Raw genomic sequence first — 14,003 nt, 5'->3', positions numbered from 1 at the left:
CCCATCTTCCAGAGGACATAGACTCTCTTTTTCTCTCGGAGTCTCAACAAAAGTTCCCGGTTCATCCACACTGGTCTTTTTCTCCTCCAGCTCGACTTACGGGACTCCGGGACAGCCTGCTCCTGTGCCTTTAAGATTTCCATCTTGAGGAGCATCCAGGCTTCCTGGACCCCTTTACCCCTCAGGAGCGAGTCCCAAGGGACCCTTGCAACAAGCACCCTGAACAGGTCAAAGTCTGCCCTCCGGAAGTCCAAGGTAGTAGTTTTGCTAGTCACCCTCTTGACATCACCCAGAATAGCAAACTCCACCATTTCATGGTCACTCTGGCCAAGACAATCTCCAACCTTCACATCTCCTACTAGTCCTTCCCTGTTAGTGAAAAGTAGGTCTAGCAAGGCATCTCCCCTGGTAGGCTCTTGCACCAGCTGTGTCAGGAAGCAATCATCCACACATTCTAGAAATCTCATAGACTGCTTCCTCTGCGCAGCATTATATTTCCAGCATATGTCAGGGAAGTTGAAGTCCCCCACGAGAATGAGTGCTGGCCATCGTGCAACATCTACGAGTTGTTTGTAGAACACCTCGTCTATTTCTTCATCCTGACTAGGTGGTCTATAACAGACCCCCACCACGATGTCACTCCTAAAGACTATCCCCCGATCCTTATCCATAGGGACTCTATCATTTCCAACCTCAAGCTCTTCAACATCAGAACACTCTTTGATATAGAGAGCTATGCCACCACCCTTTCTTCCGTGTCTATCCCTTCTGAAGAGCTTGTAGCCATCAATCCCACAGTATTCCAGTCATGGCAGAGGTCCCACCATGTTTCTGTAATAGTCACAAGGTCACAGTTAGCCTGCCTCACAATGGCTTCAAGCTCTTCTTGTTTATTGCCCATGCTGCATGCATTGGTATAGATGCACTTCAGCTGAGACATCTGCCTCACCCCTTTCTCCAGCACAGCCTCCTTAGGCTCTTTACTGGTGACCCACAAACAAACAAACAGTGGGTAGTGACACTTCGCTGCCCTCCCTGAGCCCTATTCAGCTGAGGGGTGAGGGCGCGGGCCCTGAAACTCTGGCAACGCCTACGCCTCGTTAACCTCTTGTGAGAACTGCCGTAGGGTCTGGCCGCTCTCACTCGGTTCCCGAGAGACAGGAACCTCCCGAAAACCCGCCCTGTACCTCAATCAACCACTGCAGCTCCGGCTGTGCCGATTTCAAAGCAGTTGATATGACGAGGACTGAGTGTTACTTGCGGGTTCTGACCGTTTTAAATCCCCCGCCGTTGCCCTGCCAACGCCTACGCCACGTCAGCCTCTCGCGAGAGAGAGCTGCCGCGATCTGTCGGGACTGGCCGCTCTCACTCGGCTCCCGAGAGACGGGAACCTCCCGAAAACCCGCCCTGTACCTCAATCAGCCACTGCAGCTCCGGCTGTGCCGATTGCAAAGCAGTTGGTCACAAGGACTCAATGTATAGCGAGGACTCTGGTATAGCCAGAGCACAAACAGAAATACAAGGCAAAAATATGGCGAAAGAAAGAGCTAATGCAAGTGTTATCAACAAGGTCAAAAGATTTTCCTCCCCCTCAATGAAATTAGGTGTAAATACTTGGCTTGCGATTCTGGGAATAATCTTTACATATTCTGTTTTGTTTGTTTGTTGTTTTGTTTGAATAAACTGGAAGTATGTTTACCAGGTTTCCCTCCACTTTAAAGTAAGAACCAGTGAACAATCCCATTCTGTAGGATGAAGGAACGTAAGCAGACCTGTCACTCTAACATTGCCTGGAAGAAGATGCAAGGGGAGGTGTTTATATGATAGGCTAAGAACTTCCTGAATTCTGATAAGCAACTTCAAAAAAGTTACCTGGAGAGAGAATCAATCTATACTGGCACACTTGCTTATTTGACTCGTTACTGTCTTTTGACCCATAGAATATCATTAAGGCAGCCAAAAAAACCAACCAACCAGTACAAGATTCCTCGTACGTATGTGCTAGCAATTTCTCAGTTACAATATAAAGCATGAGTTTTCACACATTCCCACTGGAAGCCAGAGCTCCAAGAAACACTTTGCTGCATTTCCTCAGCACTATGGGAATGACAAAGCTCTTAAATTATTCCTTTACTTCACTCCCCCAATCCTCTTCATGTTAGAGCAATACTGGAGGTCAGCAAGATTTGGCCTTTGTTTTTCAGTAAGTTCTCAGTAGTGACCACTGGAAAAAAACCTGAAAACTCCAACCATCTAGCCCCCAAACCCATGCACTGCACTCACAATGCAGTACAAAATACACCGTGATAACATACAATCACTTATTTTGGATGACAATTAAAAAGGGGCTCTACACTGGTAGAGTGCAACAGGGAATCATCTGGCAGAGTAACTCATACTCTAGCTTACAGAAGGAATATACAGCATGTTTCCATTACAGACTCAGGGCACAAACGGGAAAGGGTGTGAAGGAGCTGTTGTCAGCAACTTGTCGATGAGCTTTTGAATAAACTTCCACTGCCTTCAGGAAGGGGATTATGAACGTCAGTCAGCTGTCAGATCTTTTTCCAGACAGAAGAACCTGAATATTGCAGTGGTAAATGATGCAGATGTATCGTAGAAACAACCAGGAAGATTCCAGTTTGCCCCAGTACAAGCTGGCAGCAAAAGGCTGAAACAGCCTCCAATTAAAAGCAGAGACAGAATAAAATGTGCTCCACACAAGCTTAGGGCTTCCCTAGATCTGTTCAAAAAGGGAGGGTGTTTAGCCCCCGATCCACAGCAGCCTTATCTACAGACACCCATGTGTAATCTCATAACTGACACGGAGCATCATGCAACAACAACAACATCAAAATTTAGCTCCTATCTGTTCGGAGAAAAAACAAAAGTGGCTTTCTTCCCTTGTCAAAGTCATAATCTAAATCAGAATAAGAAGACAATCAAGAGTAGTTACTGGGGAACAGCTCCCTGCTGCCGGGGCAGCTCCCCAGCCCCAGGAGCAGCACACAAGCTGCAGGACTTCTCAGCTGCCCCAGCCTGACAGCAGTGAGGAGACGGGGCTGCTCCTGAAGCAGAAGGCAGCTAGCATATTTCAGCTGCTCCTGCACATCTGCTTAGCATTAAACTTCCTTCTCGGGAATTTTTTTTTTTTTAATTCCAAGACGTTTAAGCTCTAATTGCTACCAGCTTCTAAGAGTTCCTCCTACAAATAATAAAAATATCAGACATTAGTGATGGATTCTACTTCACAAAGAGCTCAAACAAGAGCCGTGGGGGGATCCAGGACACAGGGGGGGAGGTCAAGGGCCCCAGAAGCATGCTGTGCCCATGCCAGCAACACACAAACTTTGAACGGCCCCAGGTTTTCCCTTCAGGAGTTTTTCTGGAATTGGAGCCGGTTTCCAATGGGATTGGTAACTGTAAACGAACAAACCCTCGCTTCCTGCCTCTCCTCTCCCCCCTCTGCTGCAGAGTCAAGCACCGGCTGGTCTCAGATGACTTGGGGGGGTTGGATCTCAGTATTTGGAAGGGAAATTAAAACTGCCTGCTCAAAGCAAGCCATTCCTAAGGTAGCGGCGTTTCAATTCTGCTCCTAACACCAACCCCCACAGTCCTTGCTGTCAGCTTCAGATGGAGCCAGAACAAACCCCTCCGCTCGGAATTATTTTTAAAAGCTCAAAAGAAACGCGGGTTCATAAATTACAGCCCAGCCAGGAGCCAAGGAGCTGTGCAGAGTACCAAGGCTGCCTTCAGAGCCACCACACTGCCCAGAAATAGCAGCACCGCAAGCTTTGGCATTGGCCACTGGATCCCATCCCCTTGGAGCTGCACCCAGTGAGGTGGGAACCTCAGGATAGGTCAGCTGGAACCTCAGGTGGGGAGGGAAGGAAGGAATTAGAGGAGGAAAGGCTTTGAAGGCTTCATTTAAGCCAGTTGCCGTGGTGAACTAAACACAAGAAACAGATGATTGCATTTAGATTTCACCAGAAGCTTTTCTGCTGCCACTGAGAACGGTTTGTTTGCTGCTCCTCCCACTGCTGGCAAGGGAGCAGGCGCCAGACTGCTGGGGACTAACGCTTTATGCTTGTGATACAGCCCTGCTCATCTCATTTTAGTAGCAGGCTATTTGTCTTGTGTGCAGCTAGAGCAGAGAGGTCTTCAGGAAAACCCACGAAAGCCAGAATCACTCTGGAGCTGAATGCATGAATTTGGTGCTACTGCAATCCAGGAGCTGCCACCTCCACAGATCACACCCATCCTGCACATCCAGGTTGTGGTCCGGCAGGTGCAAAGCGGCTCCTCCACAGCTCTCTCAGCAGCAGTTACTGATGCGGAATTCCTTTTTAGCCAACAAAATGTTAAAGTGTCAAAACATTCAGTTCAACATTGACTACAGTATCCACTATTTAATACTGCTACATAGACTAGAAGCAACATGCAACTAGAGATTCACAGGTCAAATGTTGCTGGGGCTATCAGTTTTCTTTAAACTAGTACACGTACAGCTTTCTATCTTGTTAAGGTAAGTATTGCCCAGTAATATTGCTGCAGCAATTCCCAGAAGTTAATGGGATCATACTGGTCCTAAGGGTCAGAATGGCTATAGCTCTGGGCATGCAGCCCTTGCACCAATCCAAGTCTGTGCATAGCTGAGGAGCTATCCTGGGCCAAAGACAGCCACATCCAGATCATCTATGGGGCATATCTTGCCTTGGCGAGTAAAAGAAGTTTAATTACATAGGTATGACCTGTTCTATTCAGGTAGGGCTTCAGGGAAGTCAGCTTCTAACATCACCTGGGAATAACGAAATCTCTGAAAAGTTGTGCAGCTCTAAGGTACAGCATAAAATGCTGGGAAAATGAGTACAAGAACAAGTCACTGTGCTGATGAGATGCTAACATCTGAAAATGACTGCCCCTTTCCAATAGGGATCAAGTCCATAGGGCATTTTTGCCCCTAATGAGGAGGAGTTCAATTAGCCAAGGACTGCAGTGGTGAGGCTGCAGCTGTGCATTTTGCAGATTCACTTCACAGGCATTCACCCTTCCTAACTTTTTTGGAAGGATGAAAAGAGTAAGCAATACAGTCTTCCAGTGAACTCAAATTACAATGACTTCCTGGGTAGTCAACAATCAGCGCTGCACTCCACTTCAGAGAACTTCACTGGTGGTCCAGTAACTGGCAGAGATTCCTCAAACTGGAGCTGGGGGAAGTCAATGCTTTTTCTCCTCCATCAAGCAAAAGGCATTAAGAGACGAATAGGGCTGTTGTGAATTTATCAGTGGTATTTGTCAAATCAGCAAGAAAGAGCTAGAGTGGGCTGTTTCTTAGAAGTTGTCTAATTCTTTGAACTGGCCTAGAGCCTTGTTCACTGTAATGTTCCCCACATAGGGCATTATGGAAAAATGAAGTTAAGCCTTCATTTCAATCCTGATTTTGCAAGTCAAGCACATCAAAAAGTTGGTATAAATGGGAGTGCCCTGCTGTTGCCCTAGGTGTTTAAGCAGGACCTTACTGCCCAGAGCAAGTAAAGAACCACAGAGGGCCAGGCTCAGTCCTGACTCTTCCAGAGCTGCTTGCTGGGTTTTGGCTTCCACTTGTCCCCTCATCATTTCCTTTCTGTCCTGTCAAGCATGCTTAGCAACAACTATCTCTTCCAGGCACCATCTTCACCACCCAGAGCAGGAAATGGAGCAAGAACCCCTAAAACCATAGGGTTTGTTCCTGTTCTCATCTACAGCCAGATTGCCATGTTCAGTGTTTCCTATACTCTTGAATCATCTTGAAACTCCTGATCTCTCATACGTATTGGCCATCCCTGTCAGCCTGTTGCTAGATTTCTCTCCTTTAGCCCTCTCTCCTCTGACTGGGGCCTGACATTGGTTAAATGAGAAGGTAAGAAAAAGCAATACTGCAGGACTGGGGAGGGAGACAGACAGAATGTTGATAACCTCCTGAAGAACAGACATACCTTCTTTTAAAAGTGATTCTGCACCAGTCACATGCAGGTCTACAACACAAGCATAACACAGCTTGGAAAGAAAAAAAAAAAAAAAAAAAGCAGATAAACCTCAGTCTGAGTTGGTACCATTTTCACACATCTCTGGCTCACACAATTAACTCATTCAACTAGGCAAAGAACAACAGATAACCAGAGAAACAGGAGAATGGCACAGAAAGGCTACAAGTGTTTTGATCTATTATTTCAATCACCACTGCCCAGGGCATCTTGTTTAATTGTGCCATTGACGTTTCTCCCTGCAGGCCCCAGAAGGACCTACAACAAAACCAATATTTGTGCCCAGTGCCTGATCCAGGACGGGCCTGGAAACCACCCTGTCCCCTCACCACATCAGCTGATATAAGCTTCCCTTGTTCTTATGACTGCAGGCCATTGATGCAGTGTGTTCAAATCAAGTTTCTTCTATTTTCTTTTTACTTTTATATATATAGTATTTGAAGGAATACAGAGTTTTAAGTTTCTCTTTCTTTAGAACACAAAAAATCTCAGTCTGAAGCAAATCTCTCATCGCTGCTGGATGTCTTTTCCTACATACCTGAAGCAGATCATCACCTCACCTTCTCCTCAAAAGAGTCCAGCAGAAGGCAACAAAGATGATAAAGGACATGGAACACCTCACGTATGAGGGAAGGCTGAGAGACCTGGGTCTGTTCAGCCTTGAAATAAAGAAGACTCAGAGGGGATCTGATCCATGTCTATAAATGTCTAAGAATCAGAAGGAAAAGGCATGAGGCTGGACTCTTCTCAGCAGCGTGTGGCAATAGGACAAGGGGAAATGGCCATAAACTGAAGCATAAGAAGTTCAGCACAAACGTGTGTGAGAACTTCTTCACAGTGCAGTGATGGAGCACTGGCACAGGCTGCACAGAGAGGTGGTGGAGTCTCCTTCTCTGGAGATGTTCAAGATCCGCCCGGACACCTGCCTATGCAACCTGGGCTAGGGAGCTGCTTTGGCAGGGGGGCTGGACTCAATCTCTAGAGGTCCCTTTCAGCCTCTACAATTCTGTGACCTCTACTCTGCACATTGAATGTAAAAGAGGTAGTACCTTAAAGAGCTACACTTCAACAGATATCACAGGACATCAACTAATCAAATATCTTCCAATATGCGAATTCAGCTGAAGCGCAGAAGTAAGACAATTTGACAGCAGGCAGAAAATAAGACAATTTCAGTCCAGCTCCCCAAGCCCAGCTCTCCCTCCTTTCCTCCCCCCAACCCCCTTCCGAGCAGTTTGTGTGGTGCTCATGCCGCAGGAAGAGGGGCTGCATGCAGGGGGCAGAGGGCCAGGCTGCAGCCAGGCTCCTCGCCTGCCTGGCTCAATGCTGCAGAGCAACATCAGCCTGCTCCCACTTGCCACGTAAGCAGAGCTGCCTGGCGCATGCTGGACCCACACACGCTGCTTGGAAAATGTTCCCATCTGGCTTTCACGTGACTCGAGTGTGCTTCAGAAATTCATCATCTGGATAACTTGCTCCTACAGGGAAGAAATCCACAACCAGAGAGTCCTGAGCTGCAGGATGAGAGGACTGCTTGCTCTGTGCACAGCACAGCTCCATGCTCACCAGCTGTACTCCAGCAGCCTCATGCAGATCCTCATCCTTTTTAAAAGCACCCACTTACAGAAAAATGAGTTCCAACTGTCTACTCTGTTTACTTCTGCAAAAGCCCATCCTAATCCCATTTACAAACCCAGAAATATACAGGGCTGCACAGTTCTAGCTTTTGCAGCCACAGTTTGCTTTAAGTCTTCCCACACAGCAAGCAAGGACTGCTTCCCACGTGACTGTCATGGTCCCTGCACATACAGTTCTGTAGGAGATCCCAGAGAGCCCCCAGCCAGAGTCAGCCCGCACTGCAGAGCGGCCCTGCTGCCAAGCACAGCACGCTGCAGCATGGGCCTGGCCAGGCAGCCTGCCTCAACTGGCAGCAGGATGAGCTGCACGCGTCATAGCCCCCGCTGTAAGCCTGGAAGTAATGCTTTTGGCCATCTCCAGGAGAGGAGCCACCCCATCCAGAGAGGATTTTGCATGTCATGTAGCTAGCCTAAGTATGACAGTGAAAGTCACATCATCCTGCAGTAAAGTCACCCCAAGCTCCGCTCCTCAGGCAGCCAGGCCCCGTGGGCCCACGCTCACATCCCTGCTGAGCCCAAGGGCCATCAGCTTCCACTCCAGCCTGAGCACACATCTCACCTGCCTTATCTAACATGCCAAAACCAAAGTCTGACAGCACACGCTTCCCCAGGCATGAAAGAGGAAAAAAGCCCACGCAAGCAGTGCTAACACCATCTGCCATTTGACAAACAGAGGAGGGAGGCAGAACAGGAGCAGATGGAGCTCCCTAGAACCAGGAGAAGGGCTGTCCCACCCCAAGAAGCACTCACAGGATGCAAGCTATCTTTGCAGGCCACACCTCATGCTTGCAGCCCAGCCCTGCCCTGAACTGGGAAGCTCAGAGAGTACAAACATTCCTCTCCATAACCCTGTATCCTGTCCCCACACTTCAGTTTAAAAGCCACACAGCCAAACCACACAAGACACAAATGACTGTGCTTCTCTTACCCCCTCTTCCTCCCCCAGTATACGGGCCACCCAGAAGAGGACAGCAGGCCCATACATCCAGCAGGCTATGCAGCTAGTCAGCCAAAAAGTGCACTGCAGAAAGAATAAGGGCTCCTATCTATCTGCTCTTCTCTTCAGTAGCTGCAGGCGTAAGTCCAAAGCATTTTGATTTAAATAGTGACTTCAGAAATGTGGTGCATAAGGATAATGAATAGAGAGATCAGTTTCCTTCTGCCAGAATACTACAGAATTAGAGTGGATTAGACTGGACAGTCACACATTGCCCAGCAATGCAGAACAGCATCACTTGTGCTGTGATGAGATGAAGGGTGCCTGGCATAGCTAAAGCTCTTCCTTAGAGCCCTCTGAGCAGAGAGGGACAGCCTTGCTTTGGGAAATGGCGAGTGGATGTTGCTTCAGCTATATGTTGCTCACAGAGTTTTTAGAAATAAACAAACAAACAATCGGGAAAGAAAGTAAACTGTCCTGGGAATTATTACATCAGGCAAAAGCCAGTAAACTGAACAGCAGCTACAGTTCAGCAAATTTCATCGTGAGAAGAGGGAACTCCGCCATCAAGAAGTGAACTGGGGATGCACATTAAGATCATTTACTACTAGGCTCAGGCCCAGGATGGACATCTCTAGTAATTGCACACTAAGCTTTGTTTGGTCCTTTGTTGCTATGCTTCTGCTTACTCTATCCATCTTTTATTACTAAATCCCTTCATCCTCCTTAAAAAAAAAAAAAAAAAAAAAAAAAGAAACAAAAAGAAAGAAACAAAAACACTGTGAGAACAAAGATGTTCTGCCAGAATCTGCTGTTTTCAAATTCCACATGGTAATTAGTACATACAGCCAGGAAGGGTAATGGTATGATGGGAGAAAGAGATCCTGGGTTTGATCAGGAGCAGTCCTGTCAGTACTTATTTGTGAGGGTGCAAAAGAGTGTCAGACAAGCCACCTGCTCCAGCCACCCTCATCAGCAGGGGTAACAGCAACAGAGAGCCGCTCCACCATGGCTGCTGCTGCACTGACACACTGCAGACAGCAACGCAAGAACACAACACACACATGTGATTCATCAGCACACAAACAAGAGCACGTGTCTTCATCTGCAGGGACCACATCTCACCACAGATCTCTTGCAAGGATTAGGACACCAAGGCCAGGCTACATGGTTTAAGACAGGACCCTTCCATGGGCTTTGACAAACTTAGATCCCCGTTCACCACCTTAGAAACAAACAAAAACCTCCTGAGCTTAAGCTTTCCAAGAGGGAGTTTACGGAGTGAGAGTGGAGGTGAACAAAGAGAGCAGAATAACTCTAACATTTGTGTTGAAAAATCCATTCTAGCTTTGCTGCTGCTATCACCCGGGCTCAGATTCATCCACCAGTAACCAACTGCCTGCCTCATTGTCCACACACTCAGAACTGGTGCTCTCCCCAGATATCTGCTGCAGTTACTGCCACAGGAGAGAGTTGCCTCAAAGTAGGATTTACCACGTCAGTTTACAGGATATTTTTTTAACATCTTTAGTACCATCTTCTCAGATTGGGCCTGGTGGAAGTGACATTTGGAAGGTTAAGCTCTACCTCCTTGGTCAACTCTGGGGATAGGCAGAAACAGCTCTGACTATGCTGGTCCAACTAACGGCTCACGCATTTGTGACCCTGCTGAATGATTAAGCACAGAAAGACTAGCACACACCACTTATTTTCTCCATATTACCTCAAAGCAGTTCAAACTGAAGTTAAGAAAATAAAACTCATTTTTAAACATAAAAAAACATGCAAGACATGCCATGGAGCCGTAAGCACAGGCTGGATATGTGGTGTAATACAGTCAAAGAAGTTAAGCTCTGGAGGGATGAGCATAGCTCAGCTATAAACCCAGGGAAAGAAAGCCAAGAGTTCAGCCATTTCTGTTGCAAAAAAATCCATCATTGCAGCCCAAGGAGCAGCCCCACAATATGACAGGCCATGAGGGCTGCAGTTCTGTTACAGCGATCTGCTCATCTCTCCCCTGGAGGCCCCACTTCCGTAGCTGCTGTAACTTTCAACTCTACTTAATCCTCCCATTGAGGGAATATTAAAGAGATGTCAATAAAAAGACAGTCTGAGTGCCTTCAAACAGTCTCCCAAGTTTTTATTTACATCCTTCCTCATTTTAGACTACAGAATGGAAAGGAAGCAGATTGGGTGCTGCAGTGTTCTGCTAGTCCAATAACTGGATGCGGGAACTGGGCTGAAGGATGCTTCTCTCTGCTGAGGAAGCCAAGCCTCATCAACAGCCCCACTGAGGCACCACTGGCTTGGAGCAAGCTGCTAAGCTAATGCTCTGAGTGCTCAATTACAGGAGCTGTTTAAACAGACTACAGCTGGCAGGCTCACCCAAAGCATGGCCAGCTCAATGCAGACAGGATCTGATCAATTAGGGAAAGGAGACACTGTGGTGCTGATGGAGCCATAAACTTCAAGTTTACTTCCCCTCATGGTGGGGACACCCTATCTCATAGGAGCAGGGAATAAGAGAAAGCCACCAAGCAGCAGCTTAGAACCAGGGCAGTCAGGGCAGGGGGAGCAAGCAAGCAAGCAGTGGGGTTTCTGTAATGCTTTCAGAAGCAGGGTGGCCAGCAGAGCTTTTGCAAGCAAACACTAAGTAGGCACAAGGGCTTGGCTACCTACAAGGCAGGTGGCAGAGAGATTCCCTAGTGCTGAACACTAAGGTGAAGCAGCATCTTCTGCTATCTGTAACTTCACTGTAAGCTAGGGGAAACTCCCTCAGCAATAGAGGAGCATGAAGACTCAGTGTGAAAAACCTCTGGAGCCCATGTCACCTCCTTATTACCACCAAATGCCTGGTTCCAGCTTTATGACCAAAGATCTGACAACGACTTTGGCAAGGAACAACCAAAGATTCTCAGCAAGGGAAGAGAGCCAGATCATCATATTCCAGGAGCATAAAACCTATTGTAGACAGCAGCAGTGTAAGGGAGACAGGAACATCTTCGAGGATAAACATCCTCAAACTAGTTTCACAAGCCACATCAGGATTGGCAGATGTCTCAAGGGTTAATTAGTTCACCGTGCACAGATGGTAGCTGGTAGGGTTTGGAGAGTGGATTAACCTAATTTGTGGTTTGTAACGTACCATGCAAATATCCATTACCAGACTTGGAGCAATTCCACCCTTAGTTTTTGATTTAAGGAGAGAAAACCGCACATTGGATGCTTGCATAGAAGTAATGCCTATTTTAAATGAAAAATGAGTTGCCATTCACTTGGTTAATGGCAATGACAAATCCGTATGAAAAAGTGATTCCTTCCCTTTTTGCTGCAGGGGGACTCCAGATGAATCCAGACAAGATCACTTGCTGTGGGTATGCAGAACACATCAGCCTGAACCACTCCTCACAATCGTACCGAGGCCTCCTCAGCACTGAGGGATGGACTTAAAGCAATAATTCAATTGACTGAAAATAAGAAGGCAGTTCTGCAGCATGTAACATAAAGCCCTACAAATCCAAAGCAACAGCCCACGTGGCTAATCAGGCCACAGCAAATGGCCATGCCTACACAGAGCCCCAGCTGCTTCAGCAGAGCTCCAAGCTGACTGCAGGTTAAAGCATTTATAATTAGATCATATTCAAGGAAAGGGCTGTGTCCGTACAGCATTTTGCACAAGAGGAAGCCCTGGCTCAAGGCTGGCATGCAGAGATGCCCCAGATCAGCACAAGACTCCTCTGTTTAGCTAAGTTAGATCCATGCTGCTGCACTTAGTTCAGAAGGTCTCCAGATGTTTACAACTGCTATCAGCTGCAGTGATAAATGTTTCCCTTACTCCTGTTAAGCTATGAACTTCCCCAGTTTCTCCCTGCTTTAAAGGCTGAGTACAGGGATAGCTAAAAATGCACTCACTTGCAAGGCAGAGGTCAGGGTAGGGGCGACAGTGGCTGTCAGAGGCATTCCCCAAATGTTTCTGCCATCGGTCACACTCATGCCTTGCCTTTTGGGCCAAGATGCAGCAGCTGTGAGATTCCTGCCACTCACACCAAGTCTCCTCCCAGCATGTTCTTGTTTAAGACAAAAAAAGTCATTCTCAGGTCTGTTGTGAGGCATTGGCATTCAAGTGTCTTTTGTCCCATTTAAAGCAGAGTAGTGCCTGCACCTACTGAGGAAGTGTCACTTCAAAGTTATTAGTTATCTTTAGAGGCTCCTTACAACACAGCCTGGGAAGCTGTGCTCATTTACCCCATCACTGGGCCCAGTATCATAAAGCTGCCCTTTGTTAGAGGCTGTATCCACCAACTCTCTTGGCATATTCCTTGGCATGTTGTGTGCACACTCCCACGATATCCAGCTCCAAGCAGAATGAAGCCTTCCCCCACCACTCTACAAGCAAGAAGATGGTTGAGAACAGAGTCCCTTTATATAACTCACTTTGGTCATACTGCTGCTTCACATTCCTCTTACAATGTAAGTGGGAAAAGCATCACTAAACCCTGCTGTTCCCAAGCCCTGGCTGTGCAGTCAGCCACCAAGGGGCAGAGAAGGAGAAACTCCCCAAAGGAGACCCAGCAGCACATGAGAGTGGGAGAGCAGAGCAGGGAAGCCCAGCCCTGGGGATCAATGAGCATGCTGTTCGGGATGCCTCAAGGGGAGCAACATCCACAGATAACATCCCAGATGCATTGATTCAACTCCGTCCCCCTTCCCTTATTGTCACAGTAGTTCAGCTCCAGCTTCTCTCTAGAGTTGCTGGAATGGAGAAGCAGCTTCTCATCCCTCCAAAGTAATCCCTCATATATCTTACAAGAGCAGCATTGTAGCTCCTGTGCATATCAACTTGTGCACTGACCCCAAAGCGCTCAGTTTCCTCATGCTGTTCTAGGCCAGAGCTAAATCAGGTTGCCCCAGAGACTTCAGCAGTGCATTTCAGCTGTCTTTACACGACCTTAAAACCTCAGTGCTCTGCACAGGACACTGTAAACCAGGAGCTTCTGTCCTCAGCTCTACCTTCTGCCTAATCTCTCACACCTTTACAGCCTGCCCCTCTAAAGAGAATGCTGCTGCCCCTTTAATTCACTGTCCAATTTGTACAAACAGTGCAAAGTTTATTAAATATTACATGCTAGAAATGCAGCAGTCTCTGTACACTGACCTGCCTAGAACTACAACCCAGAAAGAAGCTCTGCAGGACACGAGGAAGTTAAATGCTCTCCAGTTTCTAGTGTCAGCACGCAGTGCTGCACCTGCCTCTGATTACCATCACTCTCCTGCATTTATAGTAAATCTAAAGGAATTCAGGAGAAGAGCACCACACTGGCCTGCAAAGGGAGCAGCTATTAATGCACAGGATGGCAGGGTCAAGCAACAGCTCTGCATTAGCGTACCACTTAGCTTATTACAGGA

General features: G+C 47.3%; 1 protein-coding gene across 3 annotated transcripts in view; it reads right to left on the bottom strand.

Annotated features, from left to right (window-relative positions):
• Positions 1–14,003, bottom strand: part of SH3PXD2A (SH3 and PX domains 2A) — a 228,968-nt gene that overhangs the window by 69,842 nt on the left and 145,123 nt on the right. The gene's annotated exons all lie outside the window — the stretch shown is intronic.

This window comes from Cyrtonyx montezumae, unplaced genomic scaffold (genome assembly GCF_038088225.1).
Source record: "Cyrtonyx montezumae isolate F1298 unplaced genomic scaffold, pur_monq_1.0 scaffold_4, whole genome shotgun sequence".
Taxonomy (NCBI): domain Eukaryota; kingdom Metazoa; phylum Chordata; class Aves; order Galliformes; family Odontophoridae; genus Cyrtonyx; species Cyrtonyx montezumae.
This window is presented reverse-complemented; position numbering and strand designations above follow the sequence as displayed.